General features: G+C 45.2%; 1 protein-coding gene across 3 annotated transcripts in view; it reads right to left on the bottom strand.

The window, feature by feature from the left end:
* npas2 (neuronal PAS domain protein 2) overlaps positions 1-13397 on the bottom strand; it is a 42898-nt gene extending 29501 nt beyond the window's left edge. Inside the window, exons 1-2 of one of the 3 annotated variants that reach the window (XM_053485644.1) lie at positions 13351-13397; positions 13038-13231 (exon numbers count right to left, since the gene is read on the bottom strand). The gene's annotated coding sequence lies outside the window, so the exon portion shown is untranslated. Of the gene's footprint in view, positions 1-13037 lie in introns of all 3 variants that reach the window. The other 2 variants (XM_053485643.1, XM_053485645.1) reach the window with 2 other exon arrangements.
* Between the last annotated feature and the right edge of the window lie 378 nt (positions 13398-13775).

Raw genomic sequence — 13775 nt, 5'->3', positions numbered from 1 at the left:
TATTGACAATACACACCTAGTAAAGAATGCAACTACTGATAACACATACCTACTAAAGAAGACAACTACTGACAATACACCCAAAGAACGCAACTACTGGCGATACATCCAGAGATCGCAACTACTGACAAGACACATCTAATAAAAGCAAAATGTTACAGACAACTTACACCTACATGAGAACACAACTCCTGAAAACACATACCTAGTGACAACACATACCTACTAAAGAACACAACTACTGACAATACACCACTACTAAAGAACACAACTACTGACAATACACCACTACTAAAGAACACAACTACTGACAATACACACCTACTAAAGAACACAACTACTAATAATACACACCTACTAAAGAACTACTACTGACAATACACCACTACTAAAGAACACAACTACTAGACAATACACCACTACTAAAGAACGCAATTACTGACAATACACCACTACTAAAGAACACAACTACTGACAATACACCACTACTAAAGAACACAACTACTGACAAAACACACCTACTAAAGAACACAACCACTGACAAAACACACCTACTAAAGAAAGCAACTACTGACAAAACACACCTACTAAAGAACACAACTACTGACAACACACACCTACTAAAGAACACAACTACTGACAATACACACCTACTAAAGAACACAACTAATAACAATACACCACTACTAAAGAACACAACTACTGACAATACACACCTACTAAAGAACACAACTACTAACAATACACACCTACTAAAGAACACAACTACTGACTATACACCACTACTAAAGAACACAACTACTAGACAATACACCACTACTAAAGAACACAACTACTGACAATACACCACTACTAAAGAACACAACTACTGACAATACACACCTACTAAAGAACACAACCACTGACAAAACACACCTACTAAAGAAAACAACTACTGACAATACACCACTACTAAAGAACACAACTACTGACAACACACACCTACTAAAGAATGCATCTACTAACAATACACACCTACTAAAGAACACAGCTACTGACAATAGACACCTACTAAAGAACGCAACTGCTGACAATAAACCACTACTTAAGAACACAACTACTGACAATACACACCTACTAAATAACATAACTACTGACAACACATCACCACTAGAGAATAAAACTACTCATAACAACACACCTACTAAAAAGGCATTTTGATACACACAACTACTAAAAAGAAACATTTACTAAGGACACACAACTACTGGAAACACAGTTTCTCTAAAAGCACACAAGCAACTACTGACGACTTACAACTCCTTAATATGCAAAACTACTGGCAATACACACCTACTAAAGAACGCAACTACTAACAATACACCACTACCCCCCCTCCCCCCCCACACACACACACACTTGAGCACTCGCTCTCAGCTGAAACCTCCGAGCTTGGAACGCTAACATGCTTCGCTCTCTGTGACTCGGTTGACGAGCCGTGTGGTTTTCAGCAGTCAGTAGTAACGGCCGTGTGATTAATCGCAGCGCGTTTACAAAGTGTGCCGCGATTGTGACGAAGCGCTAAAAGCCAGCCTGTGATTCATCTTTTCTTTCTTAGATGGCGTCACTGTAAAGGGAAACAAACTGCTCGCATCCGTCCGGTCGCCATGACGACCGCTGCATCATGCGTGGTGATCTCAGCACATGGACACCGAGGAGTTTATTCAGGTCACTAAACACACTTCACCTCACAGCCTGTCCCCTTTACCACCCTCGTTCCCTTCTTCTCTTTTTTCATTCATTCTTTTTTTCTTTTCCTTTTATTTCTTTGTACATTCTTTATGTCTTTCTTAAACTTGTTATTACTTTCTATCTTTGTGTTTTATCTTCTTCTTGTTTTTCTTTCCTATCACCTTGTCCCTTTGCTTCTCTTCCTGTCTCCATTACCTCTTTCTCACTCGCTCTTATTCCTTCATCTGCTTTTCTTTTTATTCCTTATCCTCCACATACTACATCTTTATCAGCTCTTTTTTGTTACATCACCTCTATCTTTTTTTTCTCTTTTTTCTTACCTTTTTCTTACCCTTCTCTCCTGCCATCTTTTGTCCCATTTGTTCTTTATTTAATTTCTTCTTCCTATTATCCCTTCTTCCTCTTTTGACGTTTCTTTCCATCTTTTTTTTCTAATTTCCTTTCTTCCTTGCCTACTCTCTTCCCTTTCACTTTCATTTCCTCTTTCTCGTTTCACTTTCTGTTTTCCTTACTTCTTTTATTTATATTTTTTCACCGCACTTCCATTCTCATTCTCTGTTAATTTTACCCCCTTATTCTTTTCTCTTTTGCTTTCCTTTTTTCTTGACTTGTTCCCCTGTTCTACTTTTCTTTCCATCTTTCTTCTCATCCCTCTCTTTGCCTTTTCCTTCCTCTTTATTTAAATCACGGACCATTACCGGTACTGATTGGATTTTATTTTTTATATCTTTTTATTCCGTGAACAGAGCAGACGTCATGTTTTTACGGATCAGAATAATGGAACGTCGCCACGGTGACGGCAAGAACATCAGACATCTACGACGGAATCAGCTGGTTCTCAGAACTTCTACCGTGACCTACTTCCATCCGTCCTTCCTTCCTTCCTTCCTCACGTACATGCACTGAATGTCTGACTCTGACACTCATGTTTGCTTCGCATCTGAGCTGGATGACTGTGAGAGTGCACACACACACACACTTACACACACACACACACACACACACACACACACTCACACACACTCACACTCACACACACACACACACACACACACACACACACACACACACACTCACACAAACACACACACACACACTGCTCACTGCTGAATGTGGGTCAGTAGAACAGCAAAGACAGAGAGAGTGTGTGTTCACCAGGTTGCACACTCAGCGCAGATTTTTGCTCTCACACCACAAATACACGGCGTCTGTTTTAAAATACACACGTACAAAACAAACCACATATGAAATCAGGAACCGCTGTGTTTCTGCAGGGCTGCGATCAACTCCTGAACTCGTTCTGTGTTCTAGCACTTTCTCCAACAGAATCACGGAATTCTCTCGCTAGGATTTTTACTTATTTATTTATTTATTTATTTATTTTTTAAGGATACGAAATAAAACCGTATTTGCTTTTATTCCGGCTAAGTTATGCGCGAGCTTGAAGCATTACTGCAGTGTGTGTGTGTGTGTGTGACCTTACATTTGCACTATTAAGCAAAAGCGACACAATTGTAATACACTTCCTTTTCCATCACTTGGACGCTAACCCCAGATATATATTATATTACATATATATATATATATATATATATATATATATATATATTTTTTTTTTATCTTTATTTCATGTACTGTTCCCCCGCCGATGTCAGTTCCCCCCAGCCGCGCCTACATGACGGCGCGGTCTAATATCATGTCGTGCTTTAATCTGATCCGCCTCTGTTAAGAACTCCCCTAACCTGCACGTATTTGGACTGGACACAGACCCCGAGACGGGAATCGAACCCGGACCCTGGAGGTGCAAGGCCACAGAGCTAACCACACTATCGCTGTCTTCAGTGGGCGGAGCTTTACGTTTAAACCCGAGTTACCTGTGGGTGAGTTGTCACAACAAAAAATGTTTTAGAAAAAATGCAAATCATCTCAAAATACAGTAAAATGTCCTCCTGGCTAACAGAAATTATGCCGTTTTGTTTTTTTCGGCGCCACACATTTCTATCGCATGTTGTGAGTTTAATGTTTAGACATTAAAGTAAGACATTAATTAAGTTTTAATGGAATATAGAAAAAAAAACGCAATATGTTGAATGATGCTAATCATTAAAGGTGGGGAAGAAAGAAAGAAAAAAACAATTCAGTGACGTATCGCGGGTCTTTTGTGTGGAACTTCATGCATCGCCACACTGTAAAAAACAAAAACTTTACATTTAAATATGTTTGCATTTAAGTTATTAATATGTTGCAGTTCCTTTACCATCCTGCAGTTGGTGCCACACTGGCACGTAGCACAGCGTCCTGTGTGGCAGGAACGAATTATTGGCTAAACTTGAACAAAATATTGTAGTAAAAATATAAATATAAATGAATATAAATCATGAAACCTAAAGAATCACGATACGAATCGAATTAGCATAGAATTATGGCAATAATCGTATTGATTCCCATCCCCACTGGCTGTGCTCCGGGAGAGGGGGAGGAGCTACACTCTGTCTCTCTCTCTTTACTTTCAGTCAAATAGACACAGTCAGATGGCCAATCACGTGCACGTTTAAGACGGGAGGCGGAGCCTGGCAATCATATTGGTTACCTCATGCAACAGCCTGATTCGTTCCTACGTTAGGATTTATAAGCTAACGTTATTTGAACTAGCTGGCCTGTGTCTACACTGTAACGAGGCCGAGTGTGATGAGAGTCGACTTCATGTTTATGCGGTAATGCAACTTACTGAACGCTAACCGCCGTAAAAACAAGAAGAAGGATAAGCTGTTTGCTTTTAAACTTAAACTTATTAAAACCAGAAGACTTTAACTTTGTTAAGGGAACACACACACACATAGTGTTATGTGTAATCTTAACGTGGTAAAGGCAGGTATAAACCCTGTGACCGCTCACATCCTTTTTTTTGTGGGGGGGGGGGGGGGGGGGGGTTCAAATTTTCTCCCCAATCTAGTCGTGTAGCCAATTCCTCCCCGTCACTAGGGGGCTCCCACATCAAGGCTACTACTACCACTCAGTCGGGAGGGCGAAGACTATCATGTGTTTCCTCCGAACCGCGCAGCGTCAGCCGACCGCATCTTTTCGAACTGCTTGCTCACGCACCGTTAGGGGCGGAGTCACACACTCGGAGGAGAGCGCTAGCCGCTCCTTCTACGTGCGCGAGCTCACAGACGCCCCTGATTGGCTGTAGAGCCGTGATTAATGTGGGAGCACTGAGTACCTCTCATCCCTCCCCCCTGAGAGAGCTCGGCCAATCAGCTCTCTCTGTGCCTCCGGCTGTGAGAGGTTACAGCATCACCCGGGGTTTGAACCAGCGATCTCCGGATGATAGGGTGAGCACTTTACCACTGCGCCACTCGGAGGTGACCGCTCACATCCCTGTGCTAACTGGACGTCTTACCAGGCAGAGGCGTTACGCTAATCCGTCTGGCGCCTCCTGCTGGAGACGAAATTAAGCTCCAAAAGCGTCGCGGCTAACCAAAATTCGATTTCTTGCCGTGTAGGGAAGTGAGACAGAATCCGCTAACTCGGTGTTGCTAGCTCTGACTCCGCTATCACACTGGCACTTTTGTTTACTTACACTCCTCTGACTTCTTGTTGTGTTCCGCCTGTTAATTAATAACTAATTACGACTCACTGCTTCCTCCAGACGCCGAGAGAAACACAAACAACAAAGTGCAGGTATAAGGCTACAGGGAGCCGAAGACACTAACCAGTGTGTATCATTACTGTATTGGAAAACTGTCAGGTCTGTGTGTGTGTGTGTGTGTGTGTGTGTGTGTGTCTTAAGATTTAGGACTGAGTGCTCATTTCCAGAGGAGACATGAGGAAGGAAACAAGGAAGGGAAAGATCTCCGACACACACAAGAACAATAAAGCATCTCCCTGCCACTCAGTTTCTCACTTTTAACACGACCTGCCTTTAAACTGCATCTTTATTAGATTAGATTAGATTAGATTAGATTACACTTTTTACGACACAGAGGTAAACGGCTTTCCATAAGGATCCGAGAAACATGAACAAACCCAGAAGAACAAGTGTTTTTAAAGAGTGGAGGAGGTCATCCTGTGGTTCCACCTCCTCCTTAATGATGTCACAGAGGAACCGAGCTTCTGCCATCTTGCTCATGACGTCCTGTATGACGTTACAGAAAAGTATTTTTGTCCCAACAAACCGAGGTTCTTCTTTTTCTACTTCTTCCTTGTTTTTTCCCAAAGGTTGACCTCAACGTTCCCTCAACGTTCCAACCCAGTCTTCCTTAAAAAAACATCGCCTTCTACTCGTCTCCTTGGTGACATCACAAAGGATTAAAGGTAGCTGTTTCATCTTCATGAGAGATATATCAAAGGTTTCACTTCTTCATTAATGAAATTAAGGAATGAAAACATTTAAAAAATTAATCTGAGGGTTCTTCTTCTTATCTCTGACATCACAAAAGAACTCACACACACACACACACACACACACTTATTCAAACACTTCTGCTTCCCCCCAACTTTGTTCAACAAAATTTTTCTGTTACCTCTTATACATCACAAAGAAACAGAATCCAATCTTCTGTGTGTGTGTGTGTGTGTGTGTGTGTGTGTGTGTGTGTGAGAGAGAGGGGGGGGCAGTACGTTTCTCTGTCAGAAGTGTAATTATCTGATGGCACTCTGGCTCAGCTAAATTAATTACCTCATCACCTCACATTAGATCGAGTAAAAGCCTTTGTGTGTGTGTGTGTGTGTGTGTGTGTGTGTGTGTGTGTGTGTGTGTGTATGAGAGACAAAGAGAGAGAGTTCTATTCTGTACAATAAAAAGGTACGAACTAATTTGTGTAAAGGAGAGACTATAATTAAGCCAACACACACACACACACACACACACACACACACACACACACACACACACACACGCGGAGTAAAATGTATTTTTTTTTGTTACCGAGTTTCTTTAGAACACCTGCTGTGTAGTGTTGGCTTGATTTCGTGTGTGTGTGTGTGTGTGTGTGTGTGTGTGTGTGTGTGTGTGTGTGTGGATATAATAGCTCGGTTACTCATCTGCACCTACACAGTAAGATTTTCTGTGTATATGTAGGTCACACACATTCGTGCACACACACACACACACACACACACACACAAAACTTCCTCTCTCTCACCGTGGACAGATGGGGGCGTGGCAGCAGGGTGTGGCATCACATCAGTGATATTCTGACCCACTGTGACACCTAATCATGACCAACCACACACACACACACACACACACACACACACACTTCTCTCAGTACTCTCTCCTGGGCGTGTTTTCTTGTTGTCATGGTAACATCGTGAAGCTGTCACTGATCCCGCCCGCTGACACGGCAGAATAAAAGTAAAGATTTGGAGAATGGAAGAGAGAATGATGAAGGGAGGAGGAGACGAGTGTGTGTGAGAGAGAGGGGACAGGACAGAGTGTGTGTGTGTATCGCTGCTGAGAGGACACTGGCTGAACATCGCGTACGGTGGTGACACGGATACCACACATTCCATCTGGAGTCATGAGAGTCATCTCTCCTCGTGTTTGCTCCGTTAGCCAGTACATGCGTACACACACACGCACAAACACACACACACACACATACACACACACACACACCAATCAGAAACCCTTCAAACATAACCGCCCTCTTACCCATGCAATATTTCTTGTTGTATGTGCAGCTGTTACATAAAGCCCAGTACTTTCTTACTTTCTCTCTCTTTCTTCCTGTTCACTTACTCAGCACTCAGGCTACAACGGGGTGTACTGATGGTTATTGGTTCTAGTAACTGTATTAATTATAGAGTGGAGTATAGTGGAATAGATGGAAGTGACATGGATTGGTGTGAAGCATGATGGAGTGGAGTATGGTGCAGTGTTGTGCAGTGTGGTGGAGTGGAGTGTGGTGAAGTAAAGTAGAGTGGAGTGTGGTGCAGTGGAGTGGAATGTGGTGGAGTGGAGTGGAGTGTGGTGAAGTGGAGTATGGTGGAGTGGAGTGGAATGGAGTGGAGTGTGGTGGAGTGGAGTGGAGTGTGGTGGAGTGGAGTATGGTGGAGTGGAGTGGAATGGAGTGGAGTGTGGTGGAGTGGAGTGGAGTGTGGTGGAGTGGAGTGGAGTGTGGTGGAGTGGAGTATGGTGGAGTGGAGTGGAGTGTGGTGGAGTGGAGTGTGGTGGAGTGGAGTGTGGTGGAGTGGAGTGGAGTGTGGTGGAGTGGAGTGAAGTGAAGTGGAATGTGGTGGAGTGAAGTGTGGTGGAGTGAAGTGGAGTGGAGTGGAGTGTGGTGGAGTGGAGTGGAGTGTGGTGGAGTGGAGTATGGTGGAGTGGAGTATGGTGGAGTGGAGTGGAATGGAGTGGAGTGTGGTGGAGTGGAGTGAAGTGAAGTGGAATGTGGTGGAGTGAAGTGTGGTGGAGTGAAGTGGAGTGTGGTGGAGTGGAGTGGAGTGTGGTGGAGTGGAGTGGAGTGTGGTGGAGTGGAGTGAAGTGAAGTGGAATGTGGTGGAGTGAAGTGTGGTGGAGTGAAGTGGAGTGGAGTGGAGTGTGGTGGAGTGGAGTGGAGTGTGGTGGAGTGGAGTATGGTGGAGTGGAGTGGAATGGAGTGGAGTGTGGTGGAGTGGAGTGGAGTGTGGTGGAGTGGAGTGGAGTGGAGTGTGGTGGAGTGGAGTGAAGTGAAGTGGAATGTGGTGCAGTGGAGTGTGGTGGAGTGAAGTGGAGTGGAGTGTGGTGGAGTATGGTGGAGTGGAGTGGAGTATGGTGGAGTGGAGTATGGTGGAGTGGAGTGGAGTATGGTGGAGTGGAGTGGAATGGAGTGTGGTGGAGTGGAGTGGAGTGTGGTGGAGTATGGTGGAGTGGAGTGTGATGGAGTATGGTGGAGTGGAGTGTGATGGAGTATGGTGGAGTGGAGTGGAGTGTGATGGAGTATGGTGGAGTGTGGTGAAGTGGAGTGGAGTGGAGTGGAGTGAAGTGGAGTGGAGTGGAGTGTGGTGGAGTGGAGTGGAGTGGGGTGGAGTGGAGTATGGTGGAGTGGAGTGGAGTGTGGTGGAGTGGAGTGGAGTGTGGTGGAGTGGAGTGGAGTGTGGTGGAGTGGAGTGGAGTGTGGTGGAGTGGAGTATGGTGGAGTGGAGTGGAGTGTGGTGGAGTGGAGTGTGGTGGAGTGGAGTGGAGTGTGGTGGAGTGGAGTGAAGTGAAGTGGAATGTGGTGGAGTGAAGTGTGGTGGAGTGAAGTGGAGTGGAGTGGAGTGTGGTGGAGTGGAGTGGAGTGTGGTGGAGTGGAGTATGGTGGAGTGGAGTATGGTGGAGTGGAGTGGAATGGAGTGGAGTGTGGTGGAGTGGAGTGGAGTGTGGTGGAGTGGAGTGAAGTGAAGTGGAATGTGGTGGAGTGAAGTGTGGTGGAGTGAAGTGGAGTGTGGTGGAGTGGAGTGGAGTGTGGTGGAGTGGAGTGGAGTGTGGTGGAGTGGAGTGAAGTGAAGTGGAATGTGGTGGAGTGAAGTGTGGTGGAGTGAAGTGGAGTGGAGTGGAGTGTGGTGGAGTGGAGTGGAGTGTGGTGGAGTGGAGTATGGTGGAGTGGAGTGGAATGGAGTGGAGTGTGGTGGAGTGGAGTGGAGTGTGGTGGAGTGGAGTGGAGTGTGGTGGAGTGGAGTGAAGTGAAGTGGAATGTGGTGCAGTGGAGTGTGGTGGAGTGAAGTGGAGTGGAGTGGAGTGTGGTGGAGTATGGTGGAGTGGAGTGGAGTATGGTGGAGTGGAGTATGGTGGAGTGAAGTGGAGTATGGTGAAGTGGAGTGGAATGGAGTGTGGTGGAGTATGGTGGAGTGGAGTGTGATGGAGTATGGTGGAGTGGAGTGTGATGGAGTATGGTGGAGTGGAGTGGAGTGTGATGGAGTATGGTGGAGTGTGGTGAAGTGGAGTGGAGTGGAGTGGAGTGAAGTGGAGTGGAGTGGAGTGTGGTGGAGTGGAGTGGAGTGTGGTGGAGTGGAGTATGGTGGAGTGGAGTGGAGTGTGGTGGAGTGGAGTGGAGTGTGGTGGAGTGGAGTGGAGTGTGGTGGAGTGGAGTGAAGTGAAGTGGAATGTGGTGGAGTGAAGTGTAGTGGAGTGAAGTGGAGTATGGTGGAGTGTGGTGAAGTGGAGTGGAGTGAAGTGGAGTGGAGTGGAGTGTGATGGAGTGGAGTGTAGTGAAGTGGAGTGGAGTGAAGTGGAGTGGAGTGGAGTGAAGTGGAGTGGAGTGTGGTGGAGTGGAGTGAAGTGGAGTATGGTGGAGTGGAGTGTGGTGGAGTGGAGTGTGGTGGAGTGGAGTGGAATGGAGTGGAGTGGAGTGGAGTGGAGTGTGGTGGAGTATGGTGGAGTGGAGTGTGATGGAGTATGGTGGAGTGGAGTGTGATGGAGTATGGTGGAGTGTGGTGAAGTGGAGTGGAGTGGAGTGAAGTGGAGTGGAGTGGAGTGGAGTGGAGTGGAGTGTGGTGGAGTGGAGTGGAGTGGGGTGGAGTGGAGTGGAGTGTGGTGGAGTGTGGTGGAGTGTGGTGGAGTGTGGTGGAGTGTGGTGGAGTGTGGTGAAGTGGAGTGGAGTGAAGTGGAGTAAAGTGGAGTGGAATGTGGTGGAGTGTGATGGAGTGGAGAGTGGAGTGGAGTGTGGTGGAGCAGAACTCTGACTCTAAAAACACTTCCTCGAAAATTCTAGAAGCTCGTCCTGATAACTGACTGACTGACTGACTGCTGGTGTTTATAATCCAGCTGAAGGTTCCCGAGGGTTTTAGTAAAAGCATGACGACACGGCCAGCACCATAAAGTGTCTCGTCTACCTGAGTAGAGTCAGGTAATGAGTCATTAATGCTAACAGCCTGCATTTTTTCAGCTTCTGAGGTTGCTTTTAAGGAAGCAGGAAACATGGATAGGTGATAACGCGAGACATGGAGATTAGTCACAACTCCACACTCTTATCATGTAGTGAGTGTGAGCTGTGCGGCGTGCTCTCCCGTCTCTCCTGCAGCTTCTTATCTAACGACCCTGAGAGCCGGGCGTGATAAAGCTCGCCGCGTCTTTGTGCCTCGAAGTAAAAAAACTACTGAGCAAATGTAGGTCAAAATCAGACAGGTTACAGGAAGCAGAAGCCATGATTATCCACGTCGAAGCGACACGGGACCAATCTATACGTGAGAGATGTGAGTCGCAAGTCACGAGTCGATCGAGACATTTAGCTAAAACTTGAAAGAAAATTTTAAGTTGCGTTTACAAAGCTCTGGTACTGGAGACTCCCTCCATACACGTTAAATACAATTCAATACACACTTTCTTTATTACCTCAGGGGAATAAAACGGGGCAGACACCGAGACAGAAGTTCTGACATAGTGTTTCAGAGGACTTTATTTCCTTACAGCTCATTCTAGTCTAGAACGGATCTGAATCTGTTGCATGTTTTTTCCAATAAAGTGAATTGTTTACTTCCTGCTTCAACCGTTGTTGTTTTTTGCACTCCTTTGCTTATAAAACGTTTTTAATCTCAAGAAAGATTCATGCCCCTTATATTTATTTGGATTATTAATTACACTGGTCTCACTGCGTGGGATTGAATGATCCTGCGTGTTGTAGCAGAGCAATACCCAAGAATCAGTCACAGCTCTTAAAGGGCCAGCGCACCTTCAGGCGTGTACTGCCACGAGAACAGCAGGCTTAGGTTCATTTCTGCATGGCTGGTCATGCTGCCTGGCCTGTCTGTGATGGCCCAGTAACCCAGATTCAGAAAAGCTGCGTAACACTGGCCTTACCTAACACACACACACACACACACATGTACACACACACGTACCCACACAAGTATGCACACTCACACACACACAAAATGCATGAAATTAGTGAATTCAGCCGTTCCGCCTTATGCGTCATAGCCAAGCTGGTCCCATGGTGTTTGGTCACTCTGATCTCCTGAGTTTGTACTGAAACATCTGGTTTAATTAAACTGGACGCAAACAGGCAATCAGACGGAATGATAAGGATAAGGGTCACGGATAAGAACCTGTTCTTAGAACTACGTGAATTTTCTTTCAACTGTAAAAACATCCTTTTTTTATATAAGCGAGTAAATTAAATACGTAATCTTCATTTTGCAGGTAAATTCACAAGAACATCTGGAAAATGCAATGAAACGGTGTTGGTCTTTGTCTTTTTGTATAGTTGTTCATTTATGGTGTAAATTTGTTGTCTAAGCTAGTTAGCTAATTAAGTTTCATCTTAGCTATTTTTTATTTATTTATGTTTTATGCAGCACCTTGGTCCTGGAGGAATGCTTTTTCATTTCACTGTCTACTGTATGGTTAAAATGACAATAAAAGCTCACTTGACATGACTTGACTTGAAGCGACCGAAACCGCATCATAAATCCAGGTCTAAATGATGATCCAACCCGGTCAAAGCGCAAACAATCAGAGAACGGAAATTTTTCCTGAACGATTTTCTAAAAGAAAACTAAAAGTAAAGAAAAAAGTTTTGTGATTGTTGATGAATTTCCTTTAGCAGTAACTTGCATTTGTGCTTATCGTTTCTATAGAAACAGCCCATCCACAGGGGGGACCTGCGTGCTATAGTGCTAAAAGTGGGTAACCGAGTTCAGCGTGTTATGTATGCACAAAGCACGCGCTCACCATGAAATCAGGGGCATGACATCACAGAGGGAGGCTTAACAAAGTCATGTGTTGTAACAGCGACAGTTTTTTTTTTTTTTCATTACATCACACACTTTCAAACTAAGTATTAAAGTCACTTAAAGGAAGAGCGAGTGTACATATAGGAGGAAGACTGGCATGGTTGTTTGGGGGGATTCAGGCATGGGGTGTCAGCACCGGTTGCCATGGTTACAGATGTACCTTTGATATGACATGTAAAGTAAGGTACATTAGTTTAATTACAAACAACAATCCTGTTACAGAAACACTTAGTTACAGAATAGTGATTTTAAAGTATGTGTGAGGTTTCACATGCAAAGAAATAAAACATAAAGCACATAGAGAGAGACAGGCAGAAGGGAAGACAGACAGGAAGAAAGACAGAGAGACAGAAAGACAGAAAGAAAGACAGACAGAGAGACAGAAAGAAAGACAGACAGACAGACAGACAAATAGAAAGACAGACAGAAAGACAGACAGACAAAGAGACAGACAGAAAGACAGGCAGAAAGACAGGCAGAATGAGAGAGAGAGAGAGAGAGAGAGGGAGAAAGACGTTTTATTTCCGCGCGTGAGAGCCCGGTCGCGGGTTAAAGCGCGCGAGATGACAGCTCTCCTGCGCGCGCAGAAAACAACACAACCCGTGCATACTCACCGGAGCGCGAGACGAGCTGATCTTGACACACACACACACACACACACCGGAGTCGCTCAGGGTCTGACCCGTTCCACTCGCGAGCGCCTGCTTACATAACCGGCACCGTTTCCGCGCGCGCGACTCTCCGCCACTCCGCTTCCACGGTAGACTTTTCTCACGCGCGCTTATACGCGCAAGCAGACACGCGCGCACTGGCAACAAATCAACAACCTAATTAAAAAAAATTTTAATTAACTGCTTACATCAATTAAATACGTATATACATGATTTAAACAAAAAAAGAGGAACCCGTTAATAAGAGAGCGCAGACCCGAGGAGCGTGTCCGAGAAGTCCAGATGCACCGGTACAAAGTCACAGGACGGGAGCGCGCATGACCGGCCACGCGCACTCTCTCTCTCTCTCCCTCTCTCTCTGTAATCGGCTGAGAATGGCGGACAGCGTCACTGTCTGGAAACCGGGCGCACGAGCCAAGAGTGCTGTTATCGCCTCGCACATGTCACGAGCGCAACAGGTTCACTATAAATACGTTTATTAATCATTTTAACACTAATAATAACCAGAGCGTCGTCATCACACCGGCACACGAGCTTCCTAATGAGATATATTATAATAGAGTCCTCCTAAACTTTATTTATGGAGCTTATTTATTTATATTTATATTATATGAAAAAAAGAAACGTTTTATAAATCAGTCTTTTCCTAATTAAAGTTGGTCTACACAGTGGGGCGGGGTC

Source organism: Clarias gariepinus, chromosome 24 (assembly GCF_024256425.1).
Source record: "Clarias gariepinus isolate MV-2021 ecotype Netherlands chromosome 24, CGAR_prim_01v2, whole genome shotgun sequence".
NCBI lineage: Eukaryota > Metazoa > Chordata > Actinopteri > Siluriformes > Clariidae > Clarias > Clarias gariepinus.
This window is presented reverse-complemented; position numbering and strand designations above follow the sequence as displayed.